Source organism: Telopea speciosissima, chromosome 2 (assembly GCF_018873765.1).
Source record: "Telopea speciosissima isolate NSW1024214 ecotype Mountain lineage chromosome 2, Tspe_v1, whole genome shotgun sequence".
NCBI classification, from domain to species: domain Eukaryota; kingdom Viridiplantae; phylum Streptophyta; class Magnoliopsida; order Proteales; family Proteaceae; genus Telopea; species Telopea speciosissima.
In genome coordinates, this window is record NC_057917.1 from 25,886,571 (window position 1) to 25,899,251 (window position 12,681).

At 39.9% G+C, this 12,681-nt stretch overlaps 1 non-coding gene across 1 annotated transcript; it reads left to right on the top strand.

Moving 5' to 3' along the window:
* The first annotated feature begins 1,784 nt into the window (after positions 1–1,784).
* On the top strand, positions 1,785–1,891 carry LOC122653353. The gene has a single exon (XR_006331784.1). It is a non-coding gene; the product is annotated as a small nucleolar RNA R71 (small nucleolar RNA).
* The last annotated feature ends 10,790 nt before the right edge of the window (positions 1,892–12,681 follow it).

Genomic DNA, 12,681 nt, shown 5'->3' on the forward strand with positions numbered 1-12,681 from the left:
CCCAACCTGAACACATTAAAATCCACAGAGATATTTTCAAAAGAGAGCTTCATAAAACCATTACTGCAATGATCAAAGCATTACTTGTAGCAAGAAAAAGTTTACCCAATATGATTGGGATCTGGTCCTTGAAGTTGACAGTAGGTTGGATATCTAAAACAATAAAGTCCACAGGAAAAATAAATTCTCCAACCTTCAACAGGACATCCTCAATCATTCCCTTAAGAACTTTAATCGACCTATCTGTAAATTGAAGAGTAATTCTAGTTGGTTTCAGTTCTCCCAATCCCAGTTGTTGGTAGACATGAAAGGATAACAGGTTCACAGTTGCACCAAGGTCCAATAGGGCATGATCAATAGTAGTGTTGCCTATAGTGGAAGAGATGGTGGGGCTTCCAGGGTCCTTATGCTTGGCTGCTATTGGCTGTGTGATAAGAGAATTGATATTGGCAGCTAAGAATGCCTTTTTGGGTTCATTGGTGGTCCGCTTTTGGGTGCATAAATCTTTGAGGACTTTAGCATAAGCAGGGACCTGAGCTATAGCATCCAGTAAAGGAATGTTCACCTGAACCTATTTAAAAACATCCAAAATTTTCTCCACAGAAGGAGACTTCTTGCTAACCAACCTATTTGGGAAAGGGGCAGGTGGGGAATAAACTCGCTTAGGGGTGGTCCTTTTCTCTTTCTCAATAGAATCATCTTTGGTATCCTCAACCAAATCATCTGGAATCTCTTCAGGTTCATCAGATGAACCAGGAACAATAGGCACTTCAATGGCCTCATCAGAAGGGGGAGAATCAACAAGAGTATAAGATGGAAAAGACTGAGGTATACTAGCCTGTTGATACTCACGGCCGCTCCTTAAAGCATATACAGCATTAACCTAGCTGGAGGGCCCTTGAAGCTATTGGCCTTGCACCGGGTTGAGTGGGGGGGCATGGGTACCTTGTTGAATACGAACCTGATGCCTAGGATTTGGCTCAGGTTTGCTAGGTAACTTTCCTATTTCCCTCTCATGTACGATGGTGACAAGCTGGGTGAGCTATCTCTCTATATTATTTTGGCCTGTCATAAGAAAGGCTATCTTGCTCTCTATCTCATTCATTCTTGCTGCCTCTCCTGTATTGATAAATCCTGGGGGTTGCTGATAAGGTGCAAGGAGAGGAGGCCTAGCAGAATTCACAGAAGGTCCTAGATGAGGATGAGGGGGAAAGGGGGTAGAAGATATGCCTTGGCTTTGTGGTGCATAGTTGGGCCTTTGGAGACCAAGCTGGCCTTGATTGTTAGAGTTGGATGGGCCTGCTTGGTTTTCTTGATTCCAGGAGAAATTGGGGTGATTTCTCCATCCTAGATTATAAGTATTGCTATATGGTTTATTTTGGTAAAGAACACTTACATTCTCAGTGTTGGAATTGCCCACCAAGGTGTTGGGGCATTCCTCCAAAATATGTCCAGGTGTTTGGCACCAACTGCATATTGACACCTGGCTGACCTGGTTAACCAGTATAGACTCTTTTAGAACTATGGACTCCAACCTTTTAATGAGGCTGTCAAGTTTGGCCTCTTTTGCTGTCATACTCTCAATAAGATACCCCTTAGTGGTTCTTTTAGTCTCTTGGGATGATTCCCACTCCCTAGTCTTATCAACCAAGTTGGTTAAGAATGTCCATGCATCATTCTCCTCAGAAAAAGAAGTAAAGCCTGCTGGACACATGGACTCTACAAGTTATTTGGTCTGATAATCAATACCCTCATAACTAATTTGGCATAGCTGCCACAAATTGAAACCATGGTGAGGGCATTCTAAGAGGAAGTCCTTAAATCTTTCTATGAATTTAGAAAAGGACTCGTTTGGTTTCTGTCTAAACTGGAGTATGTCACTCTTGAGTTTATTAGTCTTGTAAAGAGGGAAAAATTTTCTCAAGAAGACAATGGTAAACTGATCCCATGTGGTGATGGAATTAGTAGGTAGCCCATAGAGCCACTTCTTGGCCTGGTCTTTCAAGGCAAAGGGTATAAACCTAAGCCTAACGACATCATCAGCCAGATTTTGGATCTTAATTAGAACACAGACCTCCTCAAATTCCCTAAGGAAGAGATATGCATCCTCATTAGTCATCCCATGAAAATGGGGTAGCATGCTGATGAAGTCAATCTTGAGTTCATAGTTATTCCCTATAATAACAGAAAGACTAATGCATGAGGGTTGTGCAGCCCTGGTAGGGTAGAACCTATCCTTAAGAGTCTTGGGTTGGTCACCCATGGTCAAAGGTGGTAGAGAAGGTGGTCTTCTAATAAGATGATTACTTGAATCATGAGTCCACACCTTAGCCACCTAAACAGATATGAGGTCTCCTTTAGAAAAATTAAAGAAAAATAAAACACTTAAAAAAACTAGAAACAAGAGGGAGCCCAAGGTAGATAGTGCATCTATCCCTCAAAAGACGAAATAATGGTTCAAAAGCTATAAGGATGCCATATAGGTTGACAGCAAGGGAACCCATATAGTCTTCTATAGCCACCTACGTGTAACTCCAATATGGATTCTGATGTAGAGTGAAGGTTTACTATACGTTTATGTTTCCAACACTCTCACTATGTCGCTTTCCTGTTATCAGGAGTGGTCACCTTCAAAGATAAGTCACATGTCAATCCACCCAACCAAGTCAAGATGTAGCGTTATAGGTAACTTAATCCTATGAGGGACACCAAAAGATGGAGGGTTGAAGCATATGAAGGACTTTAGATTGGGCGCACACTATTTAAAACAGAAGAGAAACAAGAAGAGGTTTTCAAAAACTGATTTTTTTCTTTTCAGAAAAAGAAGAGAAAATAATAAACTAAAATACTTCGAACTACTTAAAAATCAGAAAAATAAAATGGACTATAATCTCCCCAGCAACGGTGCCAAAAACTTGTTTGAGTTAAAATAATACCGTAAGCGTACGGGTCAATCGCAGCTACAGGTCGAACACGAGGAGATATACGCCACTCTATTTAACTAACTTAAAAGTAATGCAAAGTGAACCAAATTAAAGTGTTAAATTAAACTAATCAAACTAATGAAAATTAATGCATCCTAACTCATACGCATCTAACAAAATTAAGGGATTAAGTTGGCGTCCTAACACATGAGCATCTAACCTATCAAACTAACATAAATTGGAAAGAATAACAAAAACATAGACACACTTCATAACCACATAAAAAGAAATAAGGGAATAAAAGTGCATCCACATACCACAACCATATAAAAAAATTAAAATACTTCATAACCACATAAAAAGAAATAAGGGAATAAAAGTGCATCCACATACCACAACCATATAAAAAATTAAAAGAAATAGGGGGAGAAGAAGAAGAAGATAGAGAGAGATAGAGGAGAGGGAGAATGAGATTAAGGGTTTAGAGAATGAGATACCTTGATGTGCTTGAACCGGATTGAACTTGCTTGCATGAATACTTGAATAAACTTACCATGGCTTCCTCTTCTAAATCTCCAAGTCTTGTTATCAACATACAAACTTAGACTAGGAAGCTTTAAACTAAAACTATTTCTACCATATTGAAGATATTTAAGTAAAACCTATTACAACCATTAAACTAGACTTATGAAATCAAAACTAAGAACTTGAAAGAACTAATCTTATGAAATCAAAACTAAAAACTAGAAAGCCAAAAATCACAATTTAGAAGGAAAAGAAGAGAAGAAATTTCACTAAGTGAATGAATAACATTACAAAGGAGAGGGTAGGGGTATTTATAGGGGGAAGAGAGGAGAAGAGAGAAGAGGGAAGTGTAGGAGAAATATTCCCTAAGAAAGAGAATATTCTCTTTTCCTTCTTCTTTTACAATGCCTTGAATCCCAAGAAAAAAAGCAAAAAATAAAAAGAGGGAGAGAAGAGAATATTGTTTACATAAACCTTCTATTTTTAGAAAAGTAAATTTCTAAGTCTAACTTGTGCTTCTTTTCTTTGTAGATATCTTCTCCAAGCAATAAAATCCAAAGCATCTTTGATTTTTCAACCTTCCATAGATGAGAAAATATCTTTCAAAATAAATCTATCCCAAGTGAGGTTCTAGGAGTGCCCTTGAAAAGTTGGAGGAGAGAGAGAGAGTGATGACTAGGATTCCACTCATAATTATTGAAATGCCAAATCTGTCCTTCAAAAAACGTGGAACATGGGGTGGTTATATAGGTCTCACCATTGTGTTCCTCGAGAAAAATCGCCCAAAATAGACCCAAATTTCGTCCAATTTGGAGTTGGGGAGCCCAAGATATCTCAAGTTGAAGTTGAACTGTCCAGAGCCCTCCAAATGGAATCTCTTGGCTAACAGAAAAACTTCTCAGAATTGCGTTAAAGCCCCTTGAATCCGAACTTTCGCTTTACTTTGTCCCCGGCCGACTGTCCATAATTATAAATAAGCTCCTGTAGACCATTTTTGCGCGTCGTTACGAAAATGGCCTTAACTTCTTCGTTTAAACTTGGAATCAAGTGCCGTTTGAACCGTTGCGAAGCTGGCTCGATGGGCTACACATCCATACTATTAACACCTCTAAAGAGCTTAAAACATTTTCTTAACGTCATCTCCTCCATTTTCACAAGAATTCACCTAAACCCTGAAAAGCACAAGAAAGCACCGAGTAACTCTGTCCAATGTGGTAAAATATATGCTTTATGCCCTAAGATTTCACATATAAATGTGCTCATCAGAAGTTCAGAGACAGATTGTGCGTGTCGGGTGATTATGATGTGCAAGACCGAATCCTTAGGGAGGTGCACAATTCACCCTATTCAATACACCCTGGAAGTACTAAAATGTATAAAGATCTGAAGAAGTACTATTGGTGGATTGGAATGAAGCGAACTGTAGCACTGTACGTGTCTGAATGCCTCATCTGCCAGCAGCTAAAGGCAGAGAGACATAGACCTTATGGATTTTTGCAACCACTTACGATTCCATAATGGAAATGGGAAAGAATTACCATGGACTTCGTGACCAATTTGCCCAATGAATGCAATCTGGGTAATAGTTGACAGGTTAACGAAGATAGCTCACTTTATTCCCATCAAGAAAACTTATTCGATAGAAAAGCTCACCCAGCTTTACATTAAAAATGTGATCCGCCTGCATGGCGTACCCATCGGCATCGTGTCCGACAGGGATCCCCGATTCATGCCAAGATTTTGGAAGAGTTTACAACAGGCGCTGGGATCCCAGCTAAATCTCAGCATAACTTTCCATCCCCAGACGGACGGACAATCCGAAAGAACCATTCAGAATCTAGAAGACATTCTCAGAGCCTGCATATTAGAAATGAAGGATAGTTGGGATGCCCACATTCCTTTGGTGAAATTTGCTTACAGTAACAGCTACCACTCCACCATTGGCATGGCACCATATGAAGCTTTGTATGGCCGAAAGTGCCGCACACCGTTATACTGGGATAAAGTTGGAGAATGAAAGTATCTAGGTCCTGAGATGATACAGGCAACCTGCGAGAAGGTGGATGTGATTAGAGAAAAGATTAAAATAGCTCAGTCCAGGCAGAAGAGCTATGCAGACAATCAAAGGAAGGATATTGAGTTTGGAGTCGGTGAGAAGGTGTTTCTCCGAGGTTCTCCAACAAAGGGGTTGCTGCGTTTCAACAAGAAGGGAAAGCTGAGCCCGAGATATATTAGCCCATATGAAATTTTGAAAAGGGTTGGACCAGTAGCATATCGACTGGCCCTACCGCCATCTTTAGAGGGCGTCCATGATGTATTCCATGTGTCGATGCTAAAGAAATATATCAACAATCCGACACATGTACTCATGGCCGAACCAGAGCAGTTGGATGCTGATATGACATATGAGGAATAGCCCATAGAGATATTGGATAAAAGGCAGCACGACCTCCACAACCTCACAGTCGCGTTTGTAATAGTTCGATGGGGAAGTCATCCACCGGAGGAAGCGTCATAGGAGCTCGAGGAAGAAATGCGAGATAATTACACTCAACACTTTGAGCTACTGGGTAAGCCAATTTTGGGGACGAAATCTTTGTAAGGTGGGGAAATGTTAAACCTGCCCCAAACTGACTGGAACCTTGCCTAAAGGATATGAGCCTGAGACCAACCACTCAAGCACATTGTGGTGTACCACCCCTGTGGTTAGAATTAGTGGAGAACCTCCAAGGATGTCATCCATCATACCTATGAGGAGATGGGTTGTTGACCCATGCAGCTGCTCAACACATTGCCTAATGTACAGCTCCAACTCCAGGTAATCTCTCTCTCATAAGAACATGGGGATCATGCCCTTACAGATGTTCATTTTACCTTGGAAATGGTGTAGGAGAGGTGCCCTAATGGAGGCCTCAACCCCTATGAAAGGCCACATCAAAAACAGCAGAGAAACATTCCTTAGGCGATTGACCCAAACGCCCAGTGAAATGCCCAGAGTGTCTGAAATTGCATTTTTATATTTCAGATATATAAGGACCTTGGGCATTGCCACCAAACACCCCCAAAACACGTCTTAGGATAGGAACCTTTCCCCATCATCCCAACTATGTGGGCCCCACCTAAGTAGCTGAAATGAGGGAGAATCAGCTTAAAAATGCATTTTGAGCTAGGGACTACAGGGCCAAATAGGCCTTAGTGAAGATTGGCCTATAAATAGGGGGCCTAACTTCTAAATTTACTTTTCTACTATTCTAAACGTTGGGAGAGGAAGAGAGAAAGAAAGAAGAGATGGAGAAGAAGAAAAGAGGAGAAGGAAGGGAAGGAAAGGAGGATTTGGGAGTTTGGAGCTTGGATCGAATTCTGCACAACCTAGGTAACCAAACCTGAGCTCAAACAGACCCCATATCATGACTCACATCTGTTCTCTGTGATTGAGCTCAAGATCCAAGAGCTACACAGTCATGCCCTTGTATGTATGTTATGGAATCATCATCTAGAGTGATAGGACAGCCTTGGATCTTTCATGCATGAATGATTTAAGTAGTTTATATGCTGTATATAACCTGTGTGCATGATAATGTTCAATTCCAGCCGTGATCCTAACTAAATCCTTGCTTGTAGTCCATGGATAGTAGCACAGAGACACCCAAACTTGCATGCATGTTTTGTATTATGATCCTTAGCCATGATAACTACTGTAATGAACCAACTATGACCTGTACCCAATCTGTTTTGGGAGATTAATGATGTTCTCAAGTCTGATTTCAGCCAGGCTTGGACATCTCTGTGATGACAGAACCCAAACCATCATCCCCATAGTTAACCGAGCTTGGATGCTCAAAACCCATCCCATTCAACTAATTACACATGTTACAACCCCCCTGGGGTCATCCATGGTCAAATTGGGATGACCCCAATAGCTAAAACCAGAACTAGAGCCTGGAATCCCGTGTCCTATAGGCACTGGGTGGGAGTTTGGCCCAAATGCCTAGTCAAACGCCCAGTGGTGTTATTTGGGCCCTGTTTTGGTTCACCTTTTTTGGAACATCACCAACGGGTCTAGAACAGTATGTGGAACATATAATTGTCCTAAAAACCCTACCCCATCCATCCTTGCTATCATCCACACCTTGGATGCACAAGTGGGCCCCTCAGTGCTAGGAATCAATACACAGCCTAAACCACACTTGAGCTGTGGGCCTTGGCACTGATTTATATAATAACCAGCGTTGTGTTTAGGTTAACCCTTCTTTAAAATTCAAAAGAATATGAGTTTTGCATCTCTGGGTGATGCACTGGGCGTTTGACCCAAAGGCCCAGTGCAAGTCCCAGAGAATTATAGCTTAGTGGTTATGAACTCAAACTTGAATCAAACCCAACCTAGACTAACCCTAGGGCATTAATCTGATCTGAACCATGTTTGGCACATCTTAATGGTCCGGTTAACTTAGGTTATAACCTCGAGCACGAGGCGCAGTGTCAGATACCGATTGGGACTGAGCTGACTGAAGAGCAAGCAGGAGTAGTACAAGATGACTGGAATTACACCATGAGTGTAGGTGTAACATGACTGATGGATTATAACAACAACAACAACAATATTTACTGTCTTTAATTACTTTAAATTGCTTTATATTCTTATTTAAATTCTAAATCTTATCTGATGGACATTGGAAATGGATGATAATGCTTATACGTGGAATTGCTAGATTAGATTCTGTAGCTGGCTTGGAAATGGGGTTGGTAGTGGCCCATAGAATGGGATGCGGGGCACCACCCGACTTATACTATGCTCATGTAGAGTGCATGTGGTTAGGGTAACATCTCCCGTGCTACGAACCCTTGCCAATAGGGGTTAAGGTGTTGGATGTCTGTGAGAGAACTGATGCCCTGGGGGTATTGTTCAGCTAGGTGCCCATCTTCAAGAAAGATGGTATCACAGACTAATCTTAGAGGGTTGATTTGGCTGACCTTGGTGATTGATGAAGGAGCCGATTAGTTTTCTTCGACAACTCAATGGGTGTATCGCGGGAAGAGGTTGGAATCTTGCACCAGGGATACATGTATTGGGGATTGTAGTAGCACTGAGCCTGCCTTAGTTGTGATGCTAGGTGGCTTAATCATAAAATGAACCTCATTGCATATAGACTCATTTGGTTGTGCTTGCATGGTTTATATTTTATTCACGAGCTCGGTGGAGCTCACACTCTTGTATATTTCTTTTTGGTTAGATGATATTGTAGGTGGATGTCATGTTGGCTGGGAGACTCCTCTTGAGCAGGAGAGTCGTGCTGATTATGACTGTGTGGGTTTGGACCCGGTCGGAGGTCATCCCCCTGATGCGGGTGATTACGGTGACTGTTGAAGATGGCCCTTGAGGAGTGGGCAACTGACTTTCTTCTAACCTAGGGATTCTTTTGATGTAAATAGGAATCTACTAACCAATCCCCTTTTGTATAGCTTAATTAGGGGCTTATGTTGTCTTACCCCCTTTTGATTATTTTGTAAAGCTATTGGTTGGAAGTGTTGTGACTGCTAGTTGTAAGATGTGAGAGAACAAGAACAAAAACAATGTTTGTATATTTGGCTTTGATGGCTTATTGTAATTAATAGCTTCCACAACACTCTGATGTTCCTATTTTATCCATTGTTATGGGTGTGTGGGTTTGTGAATGTTAGCAACTGCTTCTGGATCCTTGGGGTTTGGCGGATTACTGTCGTGCAATTCAGGTCACCTACCTATTCCTCCCAGGGGGTGGTTTGGGGTGTGATACATACGGACACAAAACTCCCAAGAAACACCTAAGCACATCATTTAGATTAAGTTTCTCTCAAAAAAAGGTGTTTGATTTTAGGAAAAAAGAGAGAAAAAAAGTATAGGGAGGAATTTTCTAATCTTTATAGTTTGTTTCTAATTTTTAATTGTTAACTGAATTCATATAGTATATGTCTATGTTGAACCAAATTTTTTTTTTTTTTTATTAATGTCTAGTCTATTTCTTTCGCTATGAAAAATGGAAATATTTTGGTATGTAAACCTTAATATGTTGAAATTTGAAACTCTTGTAGTTAGAATATTATTGTGGGGTTGTGTAATACTCCAAATCTCTTAATCATTATGGTAGATCACTCTATGGTGGTCTTCACCCGACAATAAATTTTCCAATTCCTAACCTATTTACTCTAATTTTTTTAATTTATTGTATATTATGTATGGTTTGATTCGTTATAATTCTGTACTAATGGGAAACGAAAAAAGGATACAACTTGGATGAGGCGGAGATTCAATTGCTTGCATTCTCATTGGCTTACATATAGTGTCAGGCATGGATATAGATCCTAATTTGAAGTGTCCAGGTAACACCGATTTGTACTTTATGAGTGATCCTGGTACTTTAGTTACTGGAGAACTGGAGTTGTGCTTGGTGCATTGACTGAGACCTTGTCCTCTTTCTTTACCTACCTCATAACCTAGGGATTTTATGTTTCTCTTCTGCTGCCCTCTAGTTTTGCCAGCATGCTAGGCCACCATAGGTTTTCTTCATATCTTTCAAGTGTCTGTCTCTTAATCAAGCAACAATTCATCCATTCATCTATTTGTCACTTTGCAGAAACCAATTTACTCTAGTCACCACCAAAGGTGTTAGTTAAATAGCAGTCCATGGATCATCTCCATGGTTCCCCTGGGAAACCAATAAGAAGCATCATCTTGGGTTCACAAGAATTGGAAAGTCTGGGTTGCCCTAGGGCATCCTATTTAAAATTTAGGGTTTCCCATGGTCGCCCATGGGTGCCCTACTGTGACTCTATTTAAATTTAGGGTTGCCCATGGTTGCCCATGGGAACCCTGGTGTAACTCAATCCTTCTCTTTCTTGTCCCATAAAATTATGGGATCCCTAAGAGAGAAAATTCATCTCTTTTCCATCCCATGGAAAGAGAGATCCATCTCATACCCGAATGCGCAGTGGAAAGAAATCGATTTGGGTTTCTTTCACATCCCATAAATAATCATATAATTAAAACAAGAAGAATTAACAGAAACTTGCTAACTTGATGAGCCTCAAGTGTTGCTCCTCTAATAGACAATGGTTCTTCCTCCAACGAGCACACCAGGTAAACAGATCTGAACCTCCAATGGTGCAACCAAGGTTCTCCAAGTCAAAACCAGATCTTCTTCTTCAAATCTTCAAGAGCAATCCTGGGTTTCCAAAATCCTAACTCTCAAAAGCTAGAGAGCAAGAAGAATGAGAAAGAGTAGCGAACAAGAGAGAGAGAGAGAGAGAGCCAAAATTGTGGAAGAGGGGGGAGCAACCAAAATGCATAAGGCTGGAAACATGGGTTGCCCCCCTCCACGTTTTTAAATATTTAAATAGTCAGGGCTTCTAAAGCCCTATTTGGAAAAATCCCAGTGAGAATCTGTTTCTCTCTCTCCTCTTTGACTTGAACCTGTTTAAACCTGGTGGGTTTCTAATTGGTGAAGAAGCAGAATCTAATAGAGAATAGTTTAATTAATTATTTATTTTACATTTAATGGATAAATAAAAATAGCACCTTATCCAATAAATTAAATAATTAATTAATTAATTAGCAAATTAATTCCAATTATACTCTCACATAATAATTAATTATTATGTACCAACCCACCACTAATCAACATCATCATTATGAAATCTAGGGCATTGTACACATGTACTGCCAAACTCTATTCCATAGAACATGTCCATACGAGAGAGTCTGCGTACGTGATTGGATCCCACAAAACACGATAAAATATTTTAAATGAAAATTACAAATAAACTATCATTTTATGTGAAATAGCTTTTGCAAAAAACCATTTCTAAAACGGCACTAGACCCAAATTCTGATCCGACCATTCACAGACAATCTCTATCTTGATGTTCCTGATGAGCACATTTATGTGTGAAATCTTAGGGCATAAAGCATACATTTTACCACATTGGACAGAGTTACTTTGGTGCTTTCTTGTGCTTTTCAGGTTTTAGGTGAAATCTTGTGAAAATGGAGCAAAAGATGCTAAGAATAGCCGAAAGCGCCCAGGAGTCGAGAAAATCAAGTTTGGATTCAGCACTGAAAGAATCACGCCAATTAATCAAATTTGAATCTGATTATAGTGGGCCCCTTAGCATAATTTTGATGTGTTAATAGTATAGATGCGTAGCCGTCGAGTTAGCTTCGTAACAGTTCAAATGGCACTTGATTCCGAGTTGAAACGAAGAAGTTACGGCCGTTTCTGTGGATAGGGGTTTATTTATAATTATTGACAATAGGCTGGGGACAAAGTAAAGCGGAAGTTTGGATTTTAGGGGCCTTAGCGCAATTATCAGAAGCTATCTCTCTGTCAGCCGAAAGATTCCATTTGGAACGCTCTGGAGCAGTCCAACTTCAACTTGAGATATCTTGGGCTCCCGAACTCCAAATTGGACGAAATTTGGGTCTATTTTGGGTGATTTTTCATAAGGAATATAACAGTGATGCCCATATAAGCATCCCATGCTCCACGTTTTTTGAAGGACAGATTTGACATTTCAGTAATTGTGAGTGAAATCCTAATCATCACCCTTGCTCTCTCTCTCCTCCAATTTTCCAAGGGCATTTTTGGGATTTGACTATGGATAGATTTAATTTGAAAAATATTCTCTCATCTATGGAAGGTTGAAAGGTCAAAGATGCCTTGATCTCATTGCTTGGAGAAGATATCTACAAAGAAAAGGAAGCACAAGTTAGAACTAGAAAGTTACTTTTGTAAAAATAGAAGGTTTATGTATCTAGGATTCTTTTCTCTCCCTCTTTCTAATTTTTTTCCTTTTTCTTGGGATTCAAGGCAATGTAAAGGAGGAAGGAGAAGAGAATATTCTCTTTTCTTAGGGAATATTTCTTCTACCACTTCCCTCTTCTCTCTTCTCCCTTCCCCCTATAAATACCCCTTGCCCTTTGGGTTGTAAGAAGTCAGTGCTAGTTCAGTTTTTAAGTTAGTTTTAGTTTAATTGTAATTCAATTTTTAGTTCAATTAATTAGTGAAATTTCTTATTCTCTTCTAGTTTTTGGCTTTCTAACTTCTAGTTTGATTTCATGCTTTCAATTCCATGGTTGTAATGTTTTTGATTCATGCTTTAATTTTATGTCTTCAGTATGGTTGTAATAATTCTAGTTTAGTTTCAAGCTTTCTAGTCTAAGTTCCTAAGTTGATGACAAGACTTGGAGATTTAGAAG